This window comes from Carassius auratus, chromosome 26, assembly GCF_003368295.1.
Source record: "Carassius auratus strain Wakin chromosome 26, ASM336829v1, whole genome shotgun sequence".
In the NCBI taxonomy this organism is placed as follows: domain Eukaryota; kingdom Metazoa; phylum Chordata; class Actinopteri; order Cypriniformes; family Cyprinidae; genus Carassius; species Carassius auratus.
Window position 1 is genome coordinate 1143667 of NC_039268.1, and position 16092 is coordinate 1159758.

The 16092-nt window shown below is 36.4% G+C and overlaps 1 pseudogene; it reads left to right on the plus strand.

The window, feature by feature from the left end:
• The window catches only part of LOC113044024 (nephronectin-like), a 54155-nt pseudogene extending 41615 nt beyond the window's left edge, over positions 1-12540 (plus strand).
• Positions 12541-16092: the final 3552 nt, after the last annotated feature.

Consider the following 16092-nt stretch of genomic DNA (forward strand, 5'->3'; position numbering starts at 1 on the left):
TGGGGTGAAAATACTATATTTTCTTTTCCATAAAACTTTTGCACAGTACTGTATTTTAAAAACGACATTGTTGCTACTTAATAAAGAATGACCATACAGTAATTCACAGGACTGATTAAAGACAGTGACAGACAGAACTCATCTTAACTAAATATCAGAGTGAGTGACAGAGATACAGTAGAAACATTATGTGTGCTTTTGTATTAAATAATGACCCAGATTGTGAAATACATTTATTAGCCTTATTAAGGGAAGCACAACTTGGGAAATGAGAGCATCCAAGCTGAAAGCTATGGATTTATTTTAAATATTTATAATATTCTCTAATGTTATCCATAGTTTTTTTAGGTTATTTTTTTTTAAGTATCGTTTAAGGCACCGTTTAGGCGCCGGTACCGTTTTAAAAGTATAAAAAAAGGCACTGGACCCTTCTTAAAAGTTATTATTTCTCACTGGCTCATTTACCAAATGGGGGCTTTCTCTTCATCCTCCACAAATTAAGATGTAGCTAGTTCGGTAGCGAGACGTTTTAATAAATTATCGTTTGCGAATGACGACGCGATTGACAATTTTGTGATAACTAGGCTTTACCAACTTTGTAACCCCGAACACTGGACATAGCAGACATATGTACCGAATACAGGAAGCTATCGATCAAGAAGGTATCAGGATTATGAGTTATTTTTAGTTTTTGATTAACAATGTGGATTAATCATTAATTTTGACAGCACTATAATATTTATTGTATATAGACAACCACACAAGAGTAATTGTTACTAAGCCTGCACCAATGTTCTTGTCTATTGCCCTCGCAGATTCCTGCAGCTAAGCTTGGATGTACATTTAACATTCCATTAAGGGTTATTGATGACATGCCTCTGAAGTTTGACTTTTTGCACCATAACAATACTTATTGGCAACTAGTCATCATATCTCTAGCTCTTTAATGTATTTGCATTGTACTAAAATGCGTTCATTTTCAGTGGGCATATATGCGGCTGAAAAAAGGTAGCCTAGCCCTAGTGCATCACAAATTTTTCAACATGAACATTTTAATATAACATTATAGTCATTATGGCCTTTAGAAATTTTTTTTTTTTTTTGAGAGGTGGGGTAGTGCACAATAGCTTTTGTTCTTAATGGCATTTTTTCTTACATTACTTTTACTTTTATACTTTAAGTAGTTTTTTAGACCAGTACTTTTACACTTTTACTTGAGTAACAAGCTTGAGTTGATACTTCAACTTCTACAAAAGTCTTTTTAAACCCTAGTATCTATACTTCTACTTGAGTAATGAATGCCAATACTTTTGACACCACTGCTTAATGGTAGATATAATATAATTATTATATATTATTATATATTTTTACGTAATCATTATACGCAATTACATATTCTTATATACGAGTTAATAACGAATAATTAAATTAATATATATTTTATTTTTGCCTTTAAAAATACATATCTATCTATCTATCTATCCATCCATCCATCCATCCATCCATCCATCCATCCATCTATCTATTTCCAGATAGTGATAAAATGTATAGGCCTATCCAGAAATTGCCTTGAATGAAAGCATCTGTTCATTTGCATAACTGTAAATAGATGTAGACTTCAGTCAGAAAAAAAAATGTACTGAATAAAAAACATGACCCCTTTAAGTCACAAGGAAAGAGTGTGGAATCTCTTTGTGCTCTTGTCATCTTCTGAATCCAGTATGTGACATGATCTAGACTTTCTCTGTTGTGGCTGTCACACAAGATGACATCATTTCCCTGTTTCGTTTGTATCCCACACAACAGTCGCTTTCATTCACAGCTGCGTTCATGGCATCCCATAGTCTCAGAGACCACATCTCACACAAACATCTTTAAGAAGCCCATATTCACATCTTAACCACACAGTTCACTAAATCACAAAGGGAATGTGAGTCGCACTTTTGTACACGTCTAGCTCCCCTCTTTACATTTTTCCCATCTTTCTGTCTTTTTCTGGAGGCTATGAGGAGGGGAGTCCAGAAAAGAGTGTGAGTACCATCAATCAGAGACTGACCATCTTAATGTTTCACAGCACAGGTGTTCAGCTCTTCAGGTATTTCAGCAGAGGACTTTTATTGCTCCGAGGAGGGCAGCATGTGTTGGATGAATGTCTGTACATGCACACAAAAGTGTCGAGTTTGCCGCACGCTGCTCTCCGTCTCCTGCAGAGCGTTCACACGCCGCTTGATGCATATCGCAATTTAGCTAAACCGTAAATGCAGCATATGCCAACACAAAATATTAAAAGAGGAATGTACAGAGATCCAATAAACAATCCTGGCAGCATTACGCAACATGACAGATCACGAATAACAGTAACAACCTCAATTCCCTGAGGCTTCTTTTAATTTGATCCAAAAACCTAAAGAGCTTGTAAAAGAGTGGCGAAATGTTTGTTTTGCAGACGTGGATGAATGTGCCACAGGTCAAGCGGTTTGTCCTCGCTTCCGTAAGTGCATCAACACATTTGGGAGCTACATCTGCAAGTGCCACGATGGCTTCGACCTGCAGTACATCAACGGGAAATATCAGTGTGCAGGTGAGCCGTTTCCACTAAACACAGATGTCAGTTCGTTTTGACTGGAAGATTCTGAAATACTGCAAGCTTTGCTTTTGTCTAGAACGTTTTTACACTTTCCTCGCATTCCTGCCAACAGCAGGTGTTTTGTGCCAAGTTCAGGTTGTAAATAATACAGCGGCAATTGTTTTAAACAACATTTCACGTTTTTCTGTTTTATAAATAGATAACAAGATCACTCTGTTCCAAAACTTTGAGAGTTGCCTGCAAAAAGACATTTTCTGGTCTCATAGGTTTGCTTTCAAAATATGAGCGAAATGCATTGGCAACCTTACATTGACTAGTTGTAAGAAATGATTGCATGTGTCCTTCACAGACAGGACAATCCCCCCCAAAAATGTGATAACTCTATAGTACAGGGTACATTTGCTCATTAGCGTGCCTTTAATTAACATATTGGCTGTTTACTATAGTGCTTATAACGCACATATTCTGCATATTCCTAATCCTTAAATAAAAACAACTGCCTTACTAACTATTAATAAACAGCAAATTAGGATTTTATTGAGGCAAAAGTCATGGGTAATGGTTTGTTAATAATAGCTCACAATATTATTATTATTATTATTCAATTTTTTTATCCAATAAATGGTGAACATAAGAGACTCCATTGAGAAACATGAAAACAATCTTGTTAACTCCAAACTTTTGATTTGGGTATTGTTGCTCACTAGGTTTTTAGAATACAGCCAGTGACTTCCTGCTTTAATTGTAATTTTGTATTTATTGATTTTAGATGTGAATGAATGCTCTTCAAATCAACACCAGTGTAGTCCACACGCCACCTGTTATAACACACCTGGTTCATACAAGTGCAAGTGTAAGGACGACTACAGAGGGGTGGGCTACGACTGCAAACGTGAGTAGAGAAACCAAAATATAATAACAGCTCGCTTCACTAAAAGGAACATTTTGATTGCCATCTGTGAGTCAGTCAAGAATACGAATGGAATCTTTCCAGTCCACAAAAGGCTCCTTTAGTTTATTAAAACATTCTTCAGTGAAAAAAAATGGTTCTTTTAAGAACTGACCACTGAAAGATTCTTTTTTGGAACCTTTATTTATGCACAATCTGCAATGCTACAGTTGATACAGAAATCCAAACTGAGAATAAAATTATCACAACAATAAAAATATCTCATTTGGATAAATGAACACACTCCATCCATAAACTAATCATATTACAGCTCAGGCAACAATTTAATTGGTCCCAATCTGTTCTCCGTTGCAGTGATTTTGATTAATTTGGATCACAAGCAGCTGTATGAAGTAAAATAAGGTGGAACGGTGCTTTCAAAAGCACTTCAAGATAAAGGTTTGGAAAGGCTTAAGTCGGGGGTCATTAGTATAAAGGCTTACAAGCTCAAGAGCCGAGGCAAGGTTATCATTAAGAGGTGGGAGGCATACATTACCAAGCTAAAGGCTGATCACAGAGGCTGCCAGGAGATTGATGGACTTTGAAGGAGCTACAGGCCATTTCTGTGCCAAAGACTGATCTGGCTTCTATGGGAGGGTGGACACAAAGTAATGACATTATTAAAAAGTTTATGATGCCTCCTTAATGTTGCAACTTCTTTCAGACTAGAGGAAGGAAACCGTCCAAAATACATGCTTGAGTGTTTATTAGACTGTTGCATCTGTACATTTTTTTCTCTCCTGCACTAACAAGAAATCTCCACCTAGGTAACACTTTACCAAACTTTGCAGTTTTATTCCTGTTTATATTCGGAAGGTTGTTACATAACATTTTATTCTTGGCTGTTGGCAGTATTTTCTGCCAACAGCCAATCGTCTGATCATCTGTGTAAAAACTTTTAACTCTAAAATGTCAACAACAAAACAGTAATCTCCAACCTGGCATTGTCCAGGAAACTCATGCAAATTAGTGCATTTTTCATTAGATAATCACTTTTTTAATATATATATATATATATATATATATATATATATATATATTTAAATATAAAATTTCAGAAAGCTTGTAATAGAAAAACAGCTGTCTCAATTTACTGTCTTTAAAGTATGTTGGTTTTTTTAGTTAAAATGTTCACCTGTGGGGTCTTGCTGTAGACCACTACTGCAACTGCAGCCACAGCAGTGTGCTAAATATTTCCTTTTCGTAGACCATTTCCCGTTTTCCTTGGATTGGTGCACTTGTCAGTAAAGAAAAGAAGATGGATGGTGCAAAATCTTGATGAAAAGTCTCAGACAGGAAGTTGAACATAGGTAGACTGTTAAGCTTTGAGCGTGACTGCATCCCATAGCACAATGCCAACAGAGCGAATAGTGGCTGAGTGACAGGAAGGACAATGTCCATGAGGGAAGTGAGTCCTGACTGAAATATTCCCAAAATCTTTGGAATGAACTGAGCTGGACAGTCCATAAAGGGTTACATTGCACATTCATGTAGATAACAATACATGAGAAAGATATTTCTAAAGATGCTGTTGACATGAATTTTTCACCAGATGTCAATAACAACCAAACTAATCCATAAACACAAAGTTATTAAGTGAACAAAGAGAGGCTCACCATGAGCATCACAACTGAGCACTACACTGTTTTTACACACCACTGTCCGTGGCTTTATCTGTGTTATACTTGCATTGCTGTAATCTTGATCTTGTTATTATTTGTTAAGTGGACAATTTTTTTTGAGTCTGACACCAGATTTAATCAATGTTAAAACAATGAGGCAACACATCCCTCTTCAGCATCTGGTCTAGAAACTTTCATCCAGGTGTAACTCAGAAGTGCTGAAAGGGTTGAATTACTGCCTTTTTGGGAATCGCATATCAAAGCCCCTGTGAAACCTGAGATAGCATTGTCACATTGATCCCTTAAGTTTTCCTTCTTTAAGCACGACACAAGCACAATGGTGTTTAAACTTCTGCTATTCACATCAAATGTGATGGATGGCTTTCGTGCATTCATTGAACACATGAGCTGAAACCATCCTTTTTATTTTCCTCTAAAATAAACGGTGAAATTTATACTGGAGTCTAACTTCATAATGTCAAAATTAATGGTCCTTTTTTATTATTATAAATTTTATTTGACATAATTATGGTGAATTACAAAGCTGAAGTAACAGCAAAAATACAACAAAATTTTTTTATTACATAATGGTCCTGAAAAATACGTGAATAATACTGAAAAACAACTTAAACCAGCCTTCTTCTTCTTCTTTTATTTTATTTCATTTTTACATTTTCAATTTCAACTGGTTAGTCTAGTTGTTGTATTATTAGCTTAACTTACAGTAAACAACATTTGTATATTAAGTAAATGAATTATATTATTTAAATTCAATTATTTAAAATGTATTAATTAACAATATTTTTATATTTAAAAAAATCTCGGGTATTAATCAGCTGGTCAGGCTTGGAGACCAACTTGACAAGCAGTTAAACTGTCTGAATGCCAGCTATGCCAGATGTAAACCTATGCAACAAGGAAAAAGACTTGGTTGAGACTAACTTAACTTCAGATTAAACTAAGAATCCTCTTTGTTCTTTTAGCCATCCCAAAGGTGGTAATTGACCCGCCACGACCTGGAAAGACCACACCGAGCAGCAATAACAACAAAGGGGGCAATAAAATTCCAGACTCAGACCAGAAGAGGACCACCACAACAATCAGACCACCAGTGACGGCTAAACGGATCTCACCTACAACAACCACTGAACCTCCTCCAACCAAAAAGATCACCCCTCCAGCGAGAGTCCCAACGACCACCCCCCGTAGGCCTCTCATCCCAACACGTAAACCCCCTGTGGTGGCGACGACCAAACCTAAGCCCCCATCCCGTCAACAGCCTACCACAAAATCCCCGGTGGTTACAACGGTGGTTCCCTTTATTCCAACACACAGACCTTTCATCCCATTTGTGACGCCAGTTGATAACAGCATTAAAGACAATAACCAGAAACAAAGAGGGGATGTTCACAGTAAGTACATCTGCTCCAATGTTATTTAGATTGTCAAAATTCCTTTGCCTTAAAGTGCAGTCACATTAAGAAAATTTGGGCGACTCACACAGAAGTTACTTTCAAAACAAGCAGCTTTTTGTAGGTCAATGTGACAAATCAGTGCAACAAACTTGTGCTAAATCTGCATGGGTAAATCTTTAGGCCTAACATGAAATCCCTGATCTCTTGATTTCCTAATTAATGGATTTTGCTCATGAAAATTTGCCAAACACTGGTAAATGTGACCCCAGCTTTACTGTAGAATGTGCATGTACTATACAGTGGTGTCCAGTCCTGCTCCTGGTGCACCAGTGTCCTGAAGAGTTTCACTCTGTACTGCCTTAACACACTTTTCTCAAAGTTTCTAGGAATCCGAAACAACTCGATTAGCTGGTTCAGGTCTTTAATTAGAATTGAAGGTGAGCCAGAAGTGTCCAATCCTGCTCCTTGAGGGCCAGTTTTCTGAACTTGTCTCAACAGATTCTAGTGAGTCTGAAGACCTTGACTACCTTGATTCAGTTAAAATTAGGGTTGGAGATTGAAAGATTGGATACTCCTGCATTAGTTGAGCCAACCTGAACGTTTTTTTGATCTCTTCACAAAGTCCCGCCCCCTTAGTTACTGTTGCTATGTCTGACAAGCCGTGACGCTCGACCACACATCATGTGAAACATTGCGCAGCAAAGAGGAAGCTGACAATGCGCCGACAGACAAGACAGAGCAGGTTACTTCTGGTATAAACAAAGTCTCAGCTTTCAAATTTTGGCATTTATTTTATGAAATTCCACTTTAATGTGCCGTGACAGATCGCTGTAGTGCCTCAGTTCAAGCAGAACGTGAAACTATCATCTCTTCCTCTTTTCTAGTTATTTAATGAAATAGAAATAATCAGAAGGTATCTTGTTTCAACTGTCCAAATGTCAATAAACAGCATTTTTCAAGTTCAGTTCCACCAATGTTAATCTACTCTTCACATGGTTTGTTTGTAGGACAAAAATGGCACATTTGGTCTAATGGTCACTTGTCAATCAAACTCCCAGCCAAGGGTAAACTGATAAGTTTTATAAGATATCGAAATGAATACTTGACAAACATTTGATGTCTAGAGATTTCAGGCATCTTTCCATGTTCAGATCGATTGGAGCTAGGAAACAGCTGCTATGGGACTTTCCATAGGGTGTGCCAAATCATTTTATGATTCAGAAACATGCTCCCCAGTGACAATGCACTCTTTGCTGAGCTCGCAACAGTCCGTGTGCTGTTTTGCAACCAACGTGTGAATCCAGAGAACCGCTGAGTGCTTCATTTGGGACTGAGCCATGAAGGCCTTTGGATCTGTCCAAGAAAACCATTTCCAGGCCCAGGGGACTATGTTGTTTCCTTGATTGTTCATAAGCTTTTTTTGGGCATCTCTTGGGCTTCCCACAAGGCAGATTTTTCAGGGAAGCAAATTGCACCCCAAAGCCTCCTATCCAGATGACAGCACCTAATGAAAACAGAAGACACACCTAGAGAGATTACATTACCAGTCGGCCCTGCCTCAGGACATAAATCAGTTACCCTGCACTGCCTTCGAGAGCTCAAATAGGCCTAATAAATAATGATGCCTCTGTGTAACATAACAATGGGGAAATAAAGCAAATAGACTCCTAGGGATGAAGTATAATTATGTCTCCTTGATCAATTAGAAACAATAACAAGCATGTCAAAGTCGAACAGCCCCAACATGAACACCTGCAGTGTTGAACGACCCTAAGGTGAAGTTGGGTTATTACATTAGGTTTTAGGACGAGCTGCACATGGTGCTTTCACAAGCAGAGACTTGAGGACTTGATTATTGAAATCAGTAGACTAATCACAGAATTGACTTCCATCCAGTTATCATGTCATATATTTGACGTACACACTCTCACTAGTCATCCAATCCTCCATTGAGTATGTATTTTGGTTATAGGTTAAAGATTCGAGGGGATAATTGTCTTGTCCCCAACATTTCTTTGTTTGATTTAAGCCATAATGTACGAGAAATATATTTTATTTATTATTATTATTATTTTATTTTTTTTAAAGATTAATCACCTACTCACTATCCTGCATAATCATTTACTATACTGCTCACTATAGTCTAACTGTTTGTTTTCTTTTCTTCCTTCTAGTACCACGAAATCATGGGCAGAACAATGTGCTTGATATCGATTTAGACATTGAACTGGGCAACACGGAAGAGGAGCTGAAGGATGCCCCAGGTAAGAGACGGCTGCTTTTATTTTGGCTGAAACTGCAGATGAATTTTCAGTGTTTGATGTATATATAGAAACAGACATGCTGTGCTGTATGGGAACACAGTGAGACTGTACATTTGCTAATACCTCACAGGCATATTGTAGTTATTAATCTTGACTTACTATGATGTCACTCCAGACGAATTGCCTCGGTGGTGTGAAGTGAACACTGAACCCTGTGGGAAATTCAGGAATAGCACAGTTTTGAGTTACTTTTCATTTAGCGGTTTCACTTATGCGGCTTGCAAGGGCAGTTCCCTGGAGCAGTCTGTTCAGCGTGTTACTCAGGGCCATGATGATAATAGAGGATTTCAGTTAATGGACATCTTGAATCGATCCCGTAATGCTGGGAATAGCAGCTTAGAGCCTTAACCAGTATTTTGATTGTTTGCAAACAGGGTGTGAAATGAACACTTGCCACCAGCCACATGCTTTTTTTTATCTACCAGTGTGGAGGTCAACCTTTAAGAAACTGTCAAGACAGGCCAGTGATGGGAAACAAATGAGATTTTTATTTTTATTTTATATAGATATCTGATTTTACTGCATTAAATTTGACTAAGTTTATTTAGTTCCTTTACACTTTTAAAAATAAAGGTTCCAAAAGGGAGATTTCACAGAAATGTCATAGAAGAACCCATTTAGATTCCCCAAAGAACCTTTTCAGTGAACACTTCTTAGTGATTTACTTTAATTATGAAGACATATTCCTCCAAACTAACAGACATTTACAAATATGCCAGCTAAAAACAAAAAAACTGTAAAAAAAGCTGTCAGTGGGACGTCTCCTTTCAAAAGGTACAAATATACCATATAAATACTAATATGCACCCACAGGGGTAAATAATGTACATTACAAAAGTAATAAGGTATATTAGAAAATGTTGGTATTTGGTAACACTTGAACTGATACAATGAACTTCCTTAGTTAACCTTACATTAGTTAACATTAAAAACTTCTAAAATATTAATTACTCTTTGCTAATTTGAATTTCAACATGTACTAAAACATTTTTAAAATCAAAATGTATCTTTTAGGTTATTGTAAAACTTTATGAATATTCTTTATTCCATAAAAGTTAAATACATTTTATGTGATGAAAATTAAATTACACAAAGTCCCTTTTTAAAACGTTATTTATTTATTTATAATATCTTATGTTTCTGTAAATACCCTATATGCTTCGTAACTCACATTTTAAGTAATTTACACTGAAACATGAAACTGACATGGGCTTTATTGGCAACCATTCTTATGTAATTTTCAAATTTGATTTCATTTTAATTCCTCTTAAAAATTACAATTCTACAATTGTTTGCTGCCTTTATTAAATTAAATTCTGAAATGTCCCACAGCAATTGTGACTGTTCATATTGACAAAATTAAGATTTTTTTTTTCATAATTGTCCTTTTTTTTTTTCAAAGTAATTTCTAAAATTCTATTTAATTCTTGTCAGCTGTATTTTTGAGCCATTGTGTGGTATTCCACAGAGACTGGACACCTGAGCTGCTCTTTTGACCACGGTCTTTGTGCATGGATCCAGCGCAGAGAGGGAGACCTTCACTGGGAGACAACAGCAGATCCTTCAGGTACAGACCAGTTTTCACTATGTTATCTATTTATTTTTTTCATAGAATATTTTTGGGTCAAATGAAGAAGTCTCGGATGATAAAAAGAAAAAAATATTAAAAAGTGATGCAGGTGGCATGCAATATTTGTTTTCATGTTTCACACTTCATGCGATGAATCTAAAGAGGTCAAGTTTAATAAATATTGGTATTACAAATATAACAAGTATAAAATTTTCAAATAAAATTTGTAATCATTAAAAAGGGATTTTTTAAACATCTTCAAGGTTAATTTTTTTCAAGTATCGTGCATTTTTGAATCATGTATTTTGTGGAGATCAACCTGTATTAACCTTACCATGCCATTATAAGGTGGGCGTTACCTGACGATCTCAGAGGGCGGAGAGAAGAGAGGTGGGCGTGGCGCTCAGCTGATCCTCCCCCTGACTGTGCCCTGGAACGAGGGGAACCTCTGCCTGGCCTTCAGACACAACATGGCAGGGCACCACGTGGGCATGCTGCAGGTGTTCGTCCAGAAGGGCGGCAGCACAGTCCCGCCGTCTGGGGTCGAACGGGAGGAAACGGCTGGAGGTCGACGCAGATCACCATTTGGGGCAATGGGCTAGAAAGCGTAAGTGTCAACACTCACATCAGCGTTTGAGAGCAGGTCAGCTGGAAACCAGCATCGGTGTTTTGTGGTTTATGTCATTACAGGTGGTTGTGAAGGGCGAGCGGCGGAGAGGCCGTAAAGGCGAAATAGCGCTGGACGACATGAGTCTCAAACAGGGCTCCTGTCAGGAAGAGCACAATCTGAGGAGACTTTAACACCGACAGAGACTTTTAATGCCTGCTTTATTCACGGGACTCTAGGAAGACGGACACTTTACAGAAATGGAAGTGGCTTCCTGTCAGTCCCTGATGCACTTCCTCTGGCCTTCCTCAGTGGCTATAAGTGCATGTTCCAGCTCAATACAGTGCTGCAGGGATGACATATTTTTATAGGCCAAATCCTTGAAGTTTGCATTTTCGTACTTTAGTTCATCGTCCTAAAGTCAATGGTTTTTATTTAATGACTGGTCACACATATTTTCACATTTTATTCTAAGGCATAAAATGCATCAGTAAACCCTTTTTATTTTTTTATTTAAAGCTGTTACTTGTATGGACAAAGGCAGTTACTAATTAAATTTCACAACAGGTAAACTTATCTACTCGTCACTTTCACAGCCTCATGTTTTTAATGGCACTCTTAAACTATTCTAACTGAAACTTTCAGGGATAATGTTTTATTGGAAGTGTAACAGTGGTGACGCTGAAATCACGCGACCGTTGTGTAGTTTGTTTACCTTTTTACTTCTGGTGAGTTGTGTTCAGATTTTTCACGTAAGAATCACAAACTTTTGTTGATCACAAACCTAATTTTCGACAGTAATCCAAAAACCATTTGGGTTTCAGTCGAGTGAACCAAGGTGATGCTAACTTCCAGGTTTGCCTACAAAAATACATTACTGCAGCGCTTTATTGACTAAATTGTCAGAAAATATACTTTTGTATATTTAAATTTTGTAGATGTAAAATTTGTCTCCCACTTCTAATATTTGTGTCGAACTGTCAAACAGATATTGTCATGCCATTGTAAATGCAAGTTGCCCAGTTGAACTGTTTATTTGCCACCTGAATGATGATGATGTCTTCAAAATCCCTTTTTAAATTCAGCCCACGTGATTTGTTAACCAGCTAATCTGAGTGACAAACTATTTTTGGTGTATCATTGTTAATGTATTCATACATGTGTGTATATATATAAATATATTTCAAATATGCTTTGTAGGTGCATATATATGTGAATTCTTCATCGTATAAGTGATGCAGGACAGTGTTTACATCAAACAACCCAGTTTTGAGTATTTAATTGACGTATATTGTCAAGTACAAACCAGTAAACTGTTCTGAATTTGACTTCTTAATGGCTGTATCAGCCATTCTGTATGATCATCACAACCATGGTTACCCTTTAAGACTGTGTGTTGAATATATGAAAGCTCTTGGTTTAATATTCAGATGAAGCAACGATCTCCAGACATTAAAAGGTGTGTGAACATAAAATATATGTCTTGTATTTTCTTAATCTTTCAGTAGCGTGAAAGCTTTTTCAGTGACGAGTGAGAAACTGATTGTTTTTGTCATGTTGTTTTGCGCACACAGCTTTACAATTTATCAAGCGGAGGCAATAATTAAGCAGTTCTCCGAAACAATGAAATGATTTGTTTATTCATTTGACTCAGTGTGACAACAAATACAGAGCAGTATATAGTGTCTTTTTTGTAGCAATATAGTTCTAATATGCATTTATAATATGATTACATTTCGAACATTATTATAAATAAAATGATTAATAATTACAAAAATTAGCAGTTTCGTTGAATGCCGTTCGCCAGTGTGTTTTTGAGTCAGTTCAATTAATTATGCAAATGTATATTTTCAGATACTTTTCAGATACTGCTTTTGTGCTCGAACAATCCGGTTCTGTCTATTAATGTCTGAAAAACATCAGGCCTCATTCATGAAATCTGCAGAACTATTGTGTAAATCTTTCAAAAACGCTTTCTTGTGTAAAATCATTGCATTCAACTCAATGATTCGCACAGAAATTTGCTCTTGCTTGCATTTTCCTCACATGAACAAGATCCATTTATTGCTTTGCTTTACTGTCTTATGGCTTTGATATGAATCATTGAAACTCCCTATACAAGAAATTCAAGTCCCATTGTAAGCCATTTAAAAAAATATATGTTTTGAAGTGGCAGTTTTGAGTTGTTCTGAGAGAGTTCAGCTATAACCTTGGTACAATCAACTGTAATTTTCATAAAGAAATGCATTTTTCAACAATACAAAGCATTCAAGGACATACCTCGTCTGACCTTTGTTTGAATCCAGATGACTGTTGCTTAAGTATACATCGGAAATAAGAATCTTCTGATGTAAATCCATTTTAGTGTGTTTTATAAAATATTCAAAGTCATTTAAATGTTAATTATACTTTAGATTTTTTAATAATCTAATAATAATAATAATTCTAAACATTATAAATATATATTTTTTTTACTTTATTTTTAAACATTTAATGTATGTGTGTGTCATTTTGTGGTCCAGGGTCTCTCTCTCTCTCTCACACACACACACACACACACACACACATACACATACAGATATATATATATATATATATATATAAAAACAATGGACCACAAAACCAGGCTTAAGTGTCAATTTTTCAAAATAGCGATTTATACATTGCAATAAATAAGCTTTCCATTGATGTATGGTTTATTAGGATTGGACAATATTTGACTGAGATACAACTATTTGAAAATCTGGAATCTGAGGGTGCAAAAAAATCTAAATACTGAGAAAATCGCCTCCAAATGAAGTTCTTTGCATATTACTAATCAAAAATTAAGTTTTGATATATTTAAGGTAGGAAATGTACAAAATATCTTAATTGGAACATGATCTTTACTTAATATCCTAATGATTTTTGGCATAAAAGAAAAATCTATAATTTTGGCTATTGCTAAAAATATACCACAGCGATTTACAGTAAGCTGGTTTTGTGGTCAAGGGTCACAGACATTTCAAAATTTGATTATTCTGAAAAAGTTCATATTTTTTGTTACTTATTTTAAAAAGTTACATTTTTATATTTTCTATATTCATTACATGTAAAGTAAAACATTTAAAAAGTTTTATGAGCTTACAGCTCATAAAAGTAAAAAATCCAGTTATCTCAAAATATTAGAATATTTACATTTGAGCTTTATTAAATGACCATACCTACAGTATAAGTTCTGGATATCTTTTGTTCTTTGAAACCACAATAATGGGGAAGACTGCTGACTTGACAATGGTCCAGAAGAGATTCATTGACACCATCCACAAAGAGGGTAAGTCACAGAAGGACATAACTGAAAGGGTGGCTGTTCACAGAGTGCTGTATCAAAGCATATCAAATGCAAAGTTGACTGGAAGAAATTGGGAAGGAAAAAATGCACCAGGAACAGGGATGAACACAAGCTTGAGAATACCATCAAGCAAAGCCGATTCAAACACTTGGGAGAGCTTTATAAGGAGTGTGCTGAAGCTGGAGTATCAAGAGTCGCCACAGACATCTTCAGGAAAAGAGCTACCAAGCCACTTCTGAAACAGAAACAACATCATCAGAAGCATCTTACTTGGGCTAAGGAGAAAAAGAAACTGGACTGTTGCTCAGTGGTCAGTAATGATTTGGGGTGCCGTGACATCTGCTGGTGTTGGTCCATTGTGTTTTATCAAGTTCAAAGTCAATGCAGCCATCCACCAGGAGATTTTGGAGCTCTTTATGCTTCCATCTGCTGACAAGCTTTATAAAGATGCTGATTTCATTTTCCAGCAGGACTTTATCACCTGCCCACAGTGCTAAAACCACTTCCAAGTGGTTTGCTGACCATGATATTACTATCCTTGATTGGCCAGCCAACTCACCTGACCTGAACTCCACATGGAATCTATGGGATATTTTCAAGAGAAAGATTTCTAGAGAAACAGTCAATTCAACGATCCAGACGAGCTGAAGACTCAATAGTTCCTCAGCAGTGCCACAGTCTGATCACTTCCATGCCACACATCACTGATGCTGGAGGTGGTGCTGAAGGAGCCCGACCAAGTATTGACCTTTTCTGTTTTGCAAATCTTTTTTTTTTTTTTTTGATTAGGAAATATTCAAATATTTTGAGATAGTTTTTTTTCTTTCATGAGCTGTAAGTGCTTCAAATGTTATACTTTACATTTAATGGATCTAGAAAATATGAAAGTTTCACTTTTTGAAATGTTACAAAAAAACTTTATGGAATTTTATTTTTTTGAGATGCACCTGTATACACACACTCTCTCTCTCTCTCTGTGTGTGTTTGTGTATACTACTCTTTTCTTGTAAAATATTTTGCCTTTACACTTTTAAAAACATAAGGCTGTTTGGAAAAAAAACCTTTGCAGAAGATTGTTCTTGTAGTAGAGTTGTGTTCCTCTAAAGGCACCACATTACAGCCAGCAGGAGTGAATGATGAGTGTATTTTTATATTCTCCTGTATGCTCTGGGCTGGGTAGCAATGAGGTTCAAAATCCCGCAGTTATCTAAAATATCAATTTTATTGATCCCCAAGGGGAAATTGTAAAAATAAGCACATTTGGCTCTGAACTTGCTGTTGAAATGGCAGCAGTCACCTCAAGAGACACAGCTGTGAGGTGAAGTATGTACTTGCAGTGGCAACTTTATTTGGTGCACTTACCTACTGTAGTCTTATTAACTCCATCTTTCGCCTCTAGCACAGTCTGAATTCTTGCAGCATGGAAACACTGTTAACGTTTTTTCCATCTTTTCCTTACAACAGTACTGGATTGAAAACTGCCAATGTCCGCGGTAGAAGATAAAGACACTTTGTAACATGACTGATAATGGGAAGGTCAGATACCCCTGTACCCCTAAATGGATCCATGCTTTCAGGACCAATGCATATGCAAATAACTCGTTTTAAAGAAATATTTCACCTAAAAATAAAAAATGCATCACTTAATCATTTCATTCCAAACCTCTGTGATTTTCTTTTATTCACA